This window comes from Chiloscyllium plagiosum, unplaced genomic scaffold, assembly GCF_037043375.1.
Source record: "Chiloscyllium plagiosum isolate Xiang-an unplaced genomic scaffold, Cpla_swu_hap1 HiC_scaffold_9, whole genome shotgun sequence".
NCBI classification, from domain to species: domain Eukaryota; kingdom Metazoa; phylum Chordata; class Chondrichthyes; order Orectolobiformes; family Hemiscylliidae; genus Chiloscyllium; species Chiloscyllium plagiosum.
The window spans coordinates 8,098,654-8,112,749 of record NW_028270147.1 but is presented as its reverse complement, the minus strand read 5'-3'; positions in this window follow the sequence as shown (position 1 = coordinate 8,112,749).

Sequence of the window (14,096 nt, the reverse complement as noted above, 5' to 3'; positions counted from 1 at the left end):
GGTGCAGAGAAGATTTACCAGGATGTTGCCTGGAATGGAGAATAGGTCGTACGAGGATAGGTTGAGCGTGCTAGGCCTTTTCTCATTGGAACGGCGAAGGATGAGGGGTGACTTGATAGAGGTTTATAAGATGATCAGAGGAATAGATAGAGTAGACAGTCAGAAACTTTTTCCCCGGGTACAAGAGAGTGTTACAAGGGGACATAAATTTAAGGTGAAGGGTGGAAGGTATAGGGGATATGTCAGGGGTGGGTTCTTTACCCAGAGAGTGATGGGGGCATGGAATGCGCTGCCTGTGGGAGTGGCAGAGTCAGAATCTTTGGTGACCTTTAAGTGGCAATTGGATAGGTACATGGATGGGTGCTTCAGCTAGGACAAATGTTCGGCACAACATCGTGGGCCGAAGGGCCTGTTCTGTGCTGTATTGTTCTATGTTCTATGTTCTATGTTCTATTGTGCTTTAAGGTTTGATAGAGCTTTCTAGAGTTCTGGTTTATTGTTATAGATAAACCTGCAACGCTGCGTACTTAGGTTTTAGTGAGAGACCACTTAGTTAAAACCAAAACAAAACAAAACATGAGCTAACAAGCCAAGGTTCAGTCTCACTTGTCCACGAATAGCATCAGCTAAGATTATGATACATTGCCTCCAGTTTTGCCACACACAGCCAAATGCTACCTTGACCTCATAGACAATTATTCCCTTTTCCCCTCTGAAGTTTAATTCTTTCATCCATGTTTGAAACAAGCCTGCAGTGAGGTGAGAAGTTGAATGGTCCTGGCAGAATCGAAATTGAGTGATTGCGTGCTAATTTTCTGGGTTGAATTTTTCCTGCTTTTTGTGTACAGGACAGACCTGGGCAATTTTCCACACTGTTGGGTAGATGCTAGTGCTGTAGCTGTTGGCTAGTGGTGTGGTACAATCTGGATCTGCATATTTAGCCAGAATGTTGTCAGAGCCCAAATCCTTTACAGTTTTAGCTGTTTCTCAATATCAAACGGAGTGAACTGAGTTGGCTGAAGAGGGCATTCTGATGCCAGGGGGCCACCGTATGAGACCAAAATGGACCAATCACATGGCACCTCCAATTGTAAAAGCTTTAGCATTTTTAAAAAATATTTAATAAGCCACCACAAAATCACTCATGTCTCTAACAAATTGCAAGCACTGCTCACCTAGGGCTGTGCAACAATGACATAAAGAAAGGGTAGGGAAAGAGGGGGAGGAATTAAACTGAATGGAGAGGGGAATAAGGCACTCTAATTCCTGTCACGATCACCTGTCCAGCTTTTGCACTGATGTGCTGGTCTCTCTGATCATTGAGGATCAGAATATTTGCATAGAGTGCTTTATATCATATTGTATGGAGCCCTTTGCTGAGTCCATCATGAAAGATGTGAACCGGAGAGGGGTGACTAATCCAGGCAGCGGAGGCCTGAGGTTCAACAACTCTCTGCACATGCATTTTCTGCTCGGATCCACTGGCAGTGCACAGACTCATGAGCATCTGAGACAGTTAGAAATGGTCTGGGAGCCAAGGGAAATTGAGGCAAGAGCAGGGCCGGGTTCTTGGGAATGGGGATGACTGATCCTTTATCCGCTTTCTCCATCATGGACAGGTTACCTGAAGCTCTGGGGAATCTGGTGCAGAGAAGCCAGGTTGTGCAAAAAATCTTGGGAGGAATGCATCGCCAAAGTGAAGCAGCAACAGGTCTCCATTGCAGGTAAAAACCTGGTCATCAGGTGTGAGGTACTCTCTCTGTTGTTGTACATGGTGCAGATCTGGCCCATTCCACGAATCTGACCTGTTGCACACACCTGAGCGCCATCTCACATTTCATCTGGAGGCCTAAGATTGACCGTGTTTACAGGGACACTATGTACCAAACGCTGGACAAGATGGGGGGGGGGAACTTACCCAACGTCACCCTCATCCTGATGGCCATCTTGGTGAGCACCTACATCAAGCTGTGCACAGATCCTCAGTACGCAGACACCAAGTGTCACTACGTACTGAGGTTCTACCTGCCCCTGGTGTTTCAAAGGATAGGACTGGCCTCGCTGCCAAAGAACACTCTATGTAGTTGGACTGTTCTGTATCATCTATTGAGGAATTTGCAAAAAGAAATACCTTTGACCACAAGTCCAACAGGAAGTGGTCAGCACGTAGCATCCTCGAGACTCTGTAGGAAAAGGCTAGGATGGATCCTGTCACGCGGTTCCCTGAGCAGATGGTCAAAGTCATTTGGCTCATTACCAGAGTTTTCTAACAAACACCAAGACATCACTTGGCTGGTGATGTGAAGGGCACTACCTGTGAGATCCTTCCTGTGGGCCCAGGTGGTCCATGCACCAAACGCAGCCCTCGAAGTGGCTGCCCCGGGGGTAGGAGTGGGTGGATTCAGACTGTCACTCATCTCCTTCTGGAATGTGGCTTTGTGAAGGAAGCCTGGAGAGAGATGCTGTGGTTTGTGTCAAGGTTCGTCCTGAGCAGCTCCATGATGCCGGACTCCGTGATCTACGGCCTGTTCCCCAGGACACACACCGAGACAAACATCAACTGCGCCTGGAGGACCATCAAACTCGGTGCAAGAGGCTCTTTGATCTGCCCGATCTTTGTTGGTTTTCCAAAGCAAGGAGTTGACCCTGACTAAGTGATCAGACTGGCACATTCCAAGGTCCAGGACTACATGCTGAGGAACGCACTTAAACTTAGGGCAGCTGTCACCGATGCACAGTGGGGAAAGAGCACCGTCTGAGGGCTTCCTGCTAAAGTTAAATGGGTATCTGTCCAGTTTCAGACCCTGCTAGTGCCTCAAGGATATGTTAATATTTGTATTGTATTGTAAGAGAAGTATTTGGTTTTTTAGATAAAGTTAAAGTTCAATGTTTTGTTTATTTATATGCAACATAGAACTGAACTGCTTTTGTGACAGTGTATATATAAAAAGAGATTTTTAATGATTAAAGCATATTTTTTAAAAGAAAAATTGAGGATGGGAATATTTGTGGAGCCTCATCCTTCAGTGAGTTGGCTAATTATCCATCTCCATTGGATGTAGCAGGATGACAGAGCTTCAGTCTGATCCACTGGTTACTTGGTTTATGGCTTGCATTGTGTATTCTGTGGTCACCATCCACAGTTGCACTGGGATTTCTCTATGTTTGTTTGTCAATGAGCCTGTTTCTTGCTGAACTCTTTCAAAGTTGTTTTGACTTCCAAAAGTCACTCACCGCTCCCATTATCATTGCGCTAACTAGTGTCGACAGAACTGATAATAATTGATTGGTTAGCCTGCCCAGAAGAAAAGCCGAAATATTTTTAAGAATTTAATCTTGTCACCCTTTTCTTAACATTTATTCCTCATATTTCTGGTAATTAAGCATCTGTTCTCAAAGTTACATCATCCCTGCTTGGGGTGCTTACTTAGGCTGGAGAGCTGGGGCAGATTGATCGCCTGTTCAACATGCCCAGCAGGGAGTTCATCTCTTGCTTTAACATATGCACATTATTAATAAGGTTATACTCTCCATTTGCTTGGTTAGGTCAGTCCTGATGAAATCTGTTCCCTGTGAAACTCTCAGATGAATGTGTCCTGGGCTGATGAATTGCTGGTTGGTTTTCAACCTGCAGGTACAGTGCAAAGACAGAAGACCATTTGGAAACATCTGTCAGTTCTTAAGCACCTCAGATATATTTCCCTTTCAATGAATAATCAAACCCCAAGGGAGAACAGAACATAGCCTGTTAGTCTGGAGTTAATTGTTGATGTGAATTGGTTTTAAGCAACAATGCCTTGCAGAAAAGAGATGTGAGCGCTAAAGAATGACGTATTTTTTTCATAATTTTCAAAAAAGACCTCTGGACAGCTTAATTAATTATTTCTGTTCTGCACTTTCTATGCTAGGATTGTAATTTATTTAATTTATTCATTTATAGGATCTAGATTAGGGCAGCATTTATTGACCATCTCTAATTGCTCACAGGACAGTTAAGAGTCAACCACATTGCAGTGAGTCTGGCGTCACAAGTAGATCAGACCTGGTAAAGATGGCATTTCCTTTCCTGAAGGATATTAGTTGAACTGCATGGATTATGTGGGGAAAAGTGGCAGCTAAATTGCAAACAATAGCAAAATGTTTATAACAAATTAATCTGTTTTCGATGAAAAGAACCTTGTGTCTGGATCACTGGGGATAACTCTCCTGTGACACTCCTGTTTATATCTGTCAGCCAGGGCTCCCTGATTGAACCAGATTAACAGCCGTAATCAGGGAACTCATATTCTATGAGGTCCACCTGGCTGACCTCGTTACAACCACTACATCGTCCCCCTCTGAGTCCAAGGACCTAGGCCCCTTTGTTTGGACTTCCTCTTTGGGTATATTAGCACCAGGTCAGATTCCAACTTTAAATACATTTAAGTCGTCATTGAACAAGCATATGGACATACATGGAATAGTGTAGGTTAGATGGTCTTCAGATTGTTATGACAGTTCGGCGCAACATCGAGGGCCGAAGGGCCTGTACTGCGCTGTAATGTTTAATGTTCTAATGTTCCTCTGCTTCATACGCGGGTGGTGTGTAACATGCAGTAGCTCGCCTCTTGCACTCAGAGTGTCCTGGAAGAAATTCATTCTCCTCTTCAGGCAGCAAAGGAGTCGAGGCAGTGACATCCACCATATCTATCACAGATTCCAAGGTGTCTTCAACACTTGATGGAGAGGGAGAACCCATTGGTTCTAGAACAATCAGAAAGTCCGTTGAGGAACTGAGCATATGTTGCTCCTGCACCATTTATGAGTTTGTAGCTTTCATGTGATCCACATGTTCAGGACCGTTGTACCTACCCGAACTTTATACATCATGGGACCTGATCTCATGTCAACCATGCCTTTTACCCATGCAGGGCCATTCCCGTGTTTCCTACACTAACTTCACCCCTGAAGTAAACTGTTTCTCTTGCTTAGAGGTGTCTTGTGTCTGGCATTGACATTCCTGACTCTGTTTCACCCTTACCCCCAGGTCTGGACAGATCAGGGCTAACCTGGTGTGGAGTCTTCTCCCTTTTAGCAACTCTGCTGGACCTATCCCTGTCATTGCATGGGGGATGGTCCTATAATCAAATAGGAACTGGGATAGTTTGGTATCAAGTGAAACTGTTGCTTTAAGCCTGTCTTCAATGTTTGAACTGCCCTTTCTGTCAGACCATTGGATGACAGATGGCATGGAACAGTCCTTATATGATAAACACCAACTGACTTTAGAAAATAATCAAATTCCCTGCTGGTAAACGATGGTCTATTATTTGTGACCAACACTTCCAGTAATCTGGGTATTGCAAAAAGATACATGCAGCTTTTCTATCATTGTCCTTGTGCTTTATGAGTGAACTCTACGCTAAAGGTTCCAATTCTGGTTGTGATGATCCTTTGGCTGCCCCCATCACAACCAACTGTTTCAGTTTTGCCAGGACCAGATCTTACTGCATCCAAATTCTGATATTGTCAGCTGTGACTGGAAATGTGTCCAGAAAATTTAAAATCATTATGGACTGTTCCAGTGGCAGTACCACCGAAGATGCATCTGCCAGTGAGAGGCAGTTCACTGCTTCCTCCTGGACAGCTTTCCAATGTGTAATTATGTGTAGTTAGTATTAGAGCCCACTGCTGAATTTGACCTGAGGCTATGGGCAACATTGCCTTGTCGCTGAAATACCCACTGAGGTATTGGTATCTGAGCTGGTGATCGGCTCGCAAGGATTGTCTTAATTGTTGCATCATCTGGATAGGCTGGGGTTATTTTTCCTGGAGAGTCGGAGGCAGAGGAGTGATCTTATCGAGGTTTATAAAATCATGAGGGTAAATAGACAAGGTCTTTTCCCCAGGGTCGTGGAGTCCAAAACTAGAGGGCATAGGTTTAAGGTAAGAGGGGAAAGATTTAAAAGGAACTTGAGGGGCAACGTTTTCACGCAGAGGGTGGTACGTATATGAAATGAGCTGCCAGAGGATGTGGTGGAGGCTGGTACAATTGCAACATTTAAGAGGCATTTGGATGGGTATATGAATAGGAAGGGTTTGGAGGGATATGGACCGGGTGCTGGCAGGTGGGACTAGATTGGGTTAGGATATCTGTTCGGCATGGACGGGTTGGACTGAAGGGTCTGTTTCTATGCTGTACATCTCTATGACTCTATGACTCTAACATCTTTGCAGACTTTTACTCTTCACCCGTTTCCACACACACAACACGACTCATTAACAGTGTGTTAGAACACTCGGACAAAAATTTGTGAACTTTTTGTCCATACTTTGTCGGTTTTCTTGTGTAACCACATTGGCAAAACATTTTTCAAATTTTGGATCACAATTTGTTACATTGGCTGAATCAAACTTGTCACATTAAGAGGGAGAGAAAGCACCGAGACATTGCCATTAATGAGTTCTTTTCAAGAAGGATGACTGACAATTATCCAATAAAAGCACAACTTTGTTATCAGCCTTCCATTCTTTTGTAAATGTTCTTTCACATGAGTCACAAAAATGTGATTAACCCACCAAGGAGAGATCGCTGCATCCATCTAAGCATTCCTTTGAGCTTTGTAATCAACAGGAAGATGAATTATGTCTTTGAAACATCTTGGTTTTGCACATTTCCTGAAAATGGTCAATTTCACCTTCTGTATTCCCACAGTATTTGTGCACTTAGGTTTATACAGTCTTCATTTGACTTAAAGCCATGAGTAAACTCTTCTTCAGCACTAGCAAAAGTTGTGCTTGGTTGGGATCACCACATTAACATTGCCTTGTCAGCATTATAGATTTTCTCAGTGGTCACTTCATGGTCATTCAGAGGTTTATTTAAAAAAATCACAAATACCAGGAGCTGATTTTGAGGTGGATTTACCTTCTTACATTCTTACCTCGCTCTCCCTTTACCATCAAATAGTCATACAGCATGGCTAAAGACCCTGCAGTACAACTCATCCATGTCAACCAGGCTTCTGAAGTGAACTTGTCCCCTTTAGAGTCACACAATAACAAAGTTGTACGACACAGAAACAGACCCTACAGTCCAACTTGTCCATGCTGACCACATTTCCGAACCTAATCTAGTCCCATTTGCCAGCACTTGGCCCATATCCCTCTAAACCCTTCCTATTCATATGCCCATCCAGATGCCTTTTAAATGTTGCAATGTACCAGCCTCCACCACATCCTCTGGCAGCTCATTTCATACACGTACCACCCTCTGCGTGAAAAAGTTGCCCCTTAGGTCTCTTTTATATCTTTCCCCTCTCACGCTAAACCTATGCCCTCTAGTTCTGGACTCCCCACTTAGGGAAAAGACTTTGTCTATTTTTCTGATCCATGCCCCTTATAATTTTGTAAACCTCTATAAGGTCACCCTTCAGCCTCCAACGCTCCAGGGAAAACAGCCCCAGCCTGTTCAGCTTCTCCCTGTAGCTCAGATCCTCCAACCCTGGCAACATCCTTGTAAATCTTTTCTGAACCCTTTCAAGTTTCACAACATCTCTCTGATAGGAAGGAGACCAGAATTGCATGCAATATTCCAACAGTGGCCTAACCAATGTCCTGTACAGCCGCAACATGACCTCCCAACTCCTGTACTCAGTACTCTGACCAATAAAGGAAAGCATACCAAACGCCTTCTTCACTATCCTATCTACCTGCGACTCCACTTTCAAGGAGCTATGAACCTGCACTCCAAGGTCTCTTTGTTTAGCAACACTCCCTAGGACTTTACCATTAAGTATATAAGTCCTGATAAGATTTGCTTTCCCAAAATGCAGCACCTCGCATTTATCTGTATTAAGCTCCATCTGTCACTTGTCAGCCCATTGGCCCATCTGGTCCAGATCCTGTTGTAATCTGAGGTAACCCTCTTTGCTATCCACTACACCTCCAATTTTGGTGTCATCTGCAAATTTCCTAACTGTACCTCTTATGCTCACATCCAAATCATTTATGTAAATGACAAAAAGTAGAGGACCCAGCACCGATCCTTGTGGCACTCCACTGGTCACAGGCCTCCAGTCTGAAAAAACAACCCTCCACCACCACCCTCTGTCTTCTACCTTTGAGCCTGCAGTCTCTTGTGACGTTTGAAGACATATCATCTGAAGAGGAAGAAGTTGTAGAAAGATTCTGTGTTTGAGAAAGTGAGCAAATGAAAACAGTGCACAAAGAAATCATGGAATTAGTTTACTGTGCTGGTGCAGTAAATCCAGTTGAAAACACATCCAGAGGTGAACTTCATGAATGGCTGGATGGTGATGATAGTACGGAATTGAGTTCAGCACATTAATAAATGAGGATCTCAGACAGGAATAACAAACTGTAGATTCTGTTAATGCACAGCTATGAACAGAAAGAGCAGCAAACATTGGTTGCAATTATTTAAAGACACCAAATTGTAGAAGTGGTTTCCTCCCACAGTCCAAAGGGTGCATGGGTCATGCTCAATTGCCCCACAGTGTCCAGGGATTTGCAGGTTCGGTGAGTTAGCCATGGGAAATGCAGAGTTACAAGGATAGGGTGAGATGTTCTTCGGAGGGTTAGTGTGGACTCAGTGGGCTGAATGGCCTGCTTCCACACTGTAGAAATTCAATGATGATTCAGGAGATCAGAGAAGCTTGTCGCTTGAGCAACACAATTATCAAAGGTGACTTCAATCTTCTATTAGAATTCCAGCAGTGAAGCTGTGCAGGATGAGTTTCTGGAGTGTGTATACCATTGGCTTTCCAAAGCGGTATGTTGAGGAACCAACTCAAGGATGTGATATTTTGGATTAAGTACAGTGTACTGATAAAGGGCCAGTTAAAAATCTTGTTTGAAAAGACTTTTTAGGAATTTGTAGCCACAATGTTTTAAAATTTACATTATGCTTGAAAGTAAGGTAATTAAATCTGAAGCAAAGGTGTTAAATTTGACAAAGGGAAATTATTAAAGCACGAAGCACAAATTCGCTGAGACAGAGTGGAGAATACGTGAGTAGGCATGACTATCCGGAGGTAAAGGGTGGAATTGAAGCAACAGTACCATGATGGTATGGTCAGTCCCTTTTTCTAGAATCTCTACAGCGTGGAAACAGGCTCTTTGGCCCAACAAGTCCACACCGACCCTCCACAGAATAACACACCCAGCCCTATTTCCCTAACTAATAAAGCTGATCTACACATCCTGAATGCTACGGGCAATTAAACATGGCCAATTCACCTAACCTGCACATCTTCAGATTGTGGGAGGAAACCTGAACTTACCCACACAGACACAGGAAGAATGTGCAAACAACACACAGACAGTCGCCCAATGCTGGAATCAAAACCAGGTCCCTGGCACTGTGAGGCAGCAGTTTTAATTACTGAACCACTTGAGTTTGTGCTTGAATCCTTTCATAGCAGATGGTGAAATCTCAATTCAGTTAATAAATCCTGAATGAAATCTAGTCTAATGGTGATCATAAAACTATACTCAGATGCTGGTCCCCTTGGCCACTAACTTGAGGGATTCTTGATGTTCTGGGATTGAGATGATTGACTTAAAATGACCACAACCATCTCCCTTTCTGTTATGTATGACACCAACCAGTGGAGAGATTTTCCCTTGATTCCCACAACAAAAGACTAAGTGATGGAATAGCCAGGTGGACCAAGATACTAGCAATGGTAAACAGTCAAAGTTGTATTCATATAGGCATATCTTACAGAAAATGTCCCAGACATCACCAGGACCATCTGATAAGCATAGTCATGTACAGTAAGGTAAAAATTGTCTTTGAAGTTCTCAACCTTAACTTTGGACCTCACAAGCTTTTATGGCGTCAGGTCAAATGTGCGCAAGGAAACATCCTGCTGATATCGATGTACCACCAACAACTCTCATCCACCACCCCTTGGTAGGACGCTAATTGGAAGAATCACTGAGGGTTTCAAGAACACAGAGTGTACTCAGGATGGAGGTATCCACAACCTATCTTGAAGAATAATGAGGTAGCATCATGACTGACCAAGTGGGCTTAGTCCCAAAGAATATAGCAGAGACATTGAGTCTGCCGCATGAGGTCAGGGAACCAACAAAAGGGAAAATCGTACTTGATCTCATATTCACTGATCTGTCAATCTGTCGTAGACAGATCAGTGAATATGAGATCAAGTAGGATTTTCCACAAGAATACTGATAGAAGTGAACAGGAATAGTGCCAGAAGACTGGAGGACAGCAAACATTGTCCCCTTGTTCAAGAAGGGAAGTAGAGACAACCCAGGTAATTATAGACCAGTGAGCCTTACTTCAGTTGTGGGTAAAGTGTTGGAAAGGTTATAAGAGATAGGATTTATAATAATCTAGAAAGGAATAAGTTGATTAGGGTTAGTTAACATCGTTTTGTGAAGGGTAGGTCATGCCTCACTAACCTTATTGAGTTCTTTGAGAAGGTGACAACCAGGTGGATGAGGGTAAAGTAATTGATGTGGTGTATATGGATTTCAGTAAGGTGTTTGATAAGGTTCCCCATGGTAAGCTATTGCATAAAATACTGAGTTGAAACTTTAATGTTGGAACAGCACAGCAGGTCAGGCAGCATCCAGGGAACAGGAGATTCGACGTTTCGGGCACAGGCCCTTCTTCATTCCTGAAGAAGGACCTGTGCCCGAAACGTCGAATCTCCTGTTCCCTGGATGCTGCCTGACCTGCTGTGCTGTTCCAGCAATAAAGTTTCAACTTTGATCTCCAGCATCTGCAGACCTCACTTTCTCCATAAAATACTGAGGCATGGGATTGAGGGTGATTTAGCAGTTTGGATTAGAAATTGGCCAGGTGAAAGAAGAGGTGGTGGTTGATAGGAAATGTTCATCCTGGAGTTCAGTTACCAGTGGGGTACCGCACAGTGTCTTGGGGACACTGCTGTTTGTAATTTTTATAAACAACCTAGATGAAGGCGTAGAAGGATGGGTAGATAAATTTGCGGATGACACTAAGGTCAGTGGGGTTGTGAATAGTGCTGAAGGATGTTGCAGGTTAGAGAGGGACATAGATAAGATGCAGAGGATTAGAGAGGGTGGACAGTGAGAGTCTTCTTCCTCAGATAGTGATGGTGAGCACAAGGAGACATAGATTTGAATTGAGGGGTGATAGATATAGGATAGATGTCAGAGGCAGTTTCTTTACTCAGAGAGAGTAGAGGCATGGAAAGCACTGCCTGCAACAGTAGTAGACTCCCCAACTTTAAGGGCATTAAAGAGTCATTGAATAGACATATGGATGAAAATGGAATAGTGTAGGTTAGATGGGCTTCAGATTGGTTTCACAGGGCAGCGCAACGTTGAGGGCTGAAGGGCCTGTACGTAATTGCAATGTTCTATGTCCATATTACAAAGGAGGAAGCGCTGGATGTCTTGAAACGCATAAATCCCCAGGACCAAGAACTCTGTGGGAAGCGAGGGAAGTGATTGCTGGGCCTCTTGCTGAGATATTTATATCATCAATAGTCACAGGTGAGGTGCCAGAAGACTGGAGGTTGGCTAACATGGTGCCACTGTTTAAGAAGGGCGGTAAAGACAAGTCAGAGAACTATAGGCCAGTGAGCCTGAACTCAATGGTGGGCAAGTTGTTGGAGGGATTCCTGAGGGACAGGATGTACATGTATTTGGAAAGGCAAGGACTGATTAGGGATCATCAACATGGCTTTGTGTGTGGGAAATCATGTCTTACAAACTTGATTGAGGTTTTTGAAGAAGTAATAAAGAAGATTGATGAGGGCAGAGCAGTAGATGTGATCTATATGGACTTCAGTAAGGCATTCGACAAGGTTCCCCATGGGAGACTGGTTAGCAAGGTTAGATCTCATGGAATACAGGGAGAACTAGCCATTTGGATACAGAACTGGCTCAAAGGTAGAAGATAGAGGGGGGCGGTGGAGGGTTGTTTTTCAGACTAGAGGCCTGTGACCAGTGGAGTGCCACAAGGATCGGTGCTGGGCCCTCTACTTTTTGTCATTTACATAAATGATTTGGATGCGAGCATAAGAGATACAGTTAGCAAGTTTGCAGATGACACCAAAATTGGAGGTGCAGTGGACAGCGAAGAAGGTTACCGCAGATTACAACAGGATCTAGACCAAATGGGCCAATGGGCTGAGACGTGGCAGATGGAGTTTAATGCAGATAAATGCGAGGTGCTGCATTTTGGGAAAGCAAATCTTATCAGGACGTATACACTTAATGGTAAGGTCCTAGGGAGTGTTGCTGAACAAAGAGACCTTGGAGTGCAGATTCATTGCTCCTTGAAAGTGGAGTCACAGTTGGATATGATAGTGAGGAAGGCGTTTGGTATGCTTTCTTTTATTGGTCAGATAATTGAGTACAGGAGTTGGGAGATCATGTTGCAACTGTACAGGACATTGGTTAGGCCACTGTTGGAATATGGTAAAGGTAAAAACAATGACTGCAGATGCTGGAAACCAGATTCTGGATTAGTGGTGCTGGAAGGGCACAGCAGTTCAGGCAGCATCCAAGGAGCAGCGAAATCGACGTTTCGGGCAAAAGCCCTTCATCAGAATAAAGGCAGTGAGCCTGAAGCGTGGAGAGATAAGCTAGAGGAGGGTGGGGCTGGGGAGAAAGTAGCATAGAGTACAATGGGTGAGTGGGGGAGGGGATGAAGGTGATAGGTCAGGGAGGAGAGGGTGGAGTGGATAGGTGGAAAAGGAGATAGGCAGGTAGGACAAGTCCGGACAAGTCATGGGGACAGTGCTGAGCTGGAAGTTTAGAACTAGGGTGAGGTGGGGGAAGGGGAAATGAGGAAACTGTTGAAGTCCATATTGATGCCCTGGGGTTGAAGTGTTCCGAGGCGGAAGATGAGGCGTTCTTCCTCCAGGCGTCTGGTGGTGAGGGAGCGGCGGTGAAGGAGGCTCAGGACCTCTGAAGCCAAATGTCAACTCGAGGACACCTCTTCCTACTGCCCCCTCGACCATGACCCCACCCCCCATCACCAAACCATCATCTTCCAGACCATACAGAACCTCATCACCTCAGGAGATCTCCCACCCACAGCTTCCAACCTCATAGTCTGGGAACCCCGCACTGCCCGGTTTTACCTCCTTCCCAAGATCCACAAGCCTGACCACCTTGGCCGACCCATTGTCTCAGCATGCTCCTGCCCCACTGAACTTATCTCTACCTACCTCGACACTGTCCTATTCCCCCTAGTCCAGGAACTCCCCACATGGATATCACCATGGATATCCAATCCCTCTACACCTCCATCCGCCATGACCACGGCCTCCAAGCCCTCCTTTTTTTCCTCACCAGACGTCCCCAACAGTACCCTTCCACCGACACTCTCATTCGTTTGGCCGAACTGGTCCTCACCCTTAACAATTTCTCCTTTGAATCCTCTCACTTCCTCCAGACCAAAGGGGTAGCCATGGGCACACGTATGGGCCCCAGCTATGCCTGTCTCTTTGTTGGCTACGTGGAACAGTTGCTCTTCCGTAATGATACCGTCACCACTCCCCACCTCTTCCTCCGCTACATTGATGACTGCATTGGCGCCACCTCGTGCTCCCGCAAGGAGGTTGAGCAATTCATCAACTTCACCAACACATTCCACCCTGACCTTAAATTTACCTGGACCATCTCTGACACCTCCCTTCCCTTCCTGGACCTCTCCATCTCCATTAATGATGACCGACTTGACACTGACATTTTTTACAAACCCACCGACTCCCACAGCTACCTGGATTACACCTCTTCCCACCCTACCTCTTGCGAAAATGCCATCCCATATTCCCAATTCCTCCGCCTCCATTGGATCTGCTCCCAGGAGGACCAGTTCCACCACAGAACACACCAGATGGCCTCTTTCTTTAGAGACCACAATTTCCCTTCCCACGTGGTTAAAGATGCCCTCCAACGCATCTCGTCTACATCCCGCACCTCCGCCCTCAGACCCAACCCCTCCAACCGTAACAAGGACAGAACGCCCCTGGTGCTCACCTTCCACCCTACCAACATTCGCATAAACCAAATCATCCGCCGACATTTCCGCCACCTCCAAACGGACCCCACCACCAGGGATA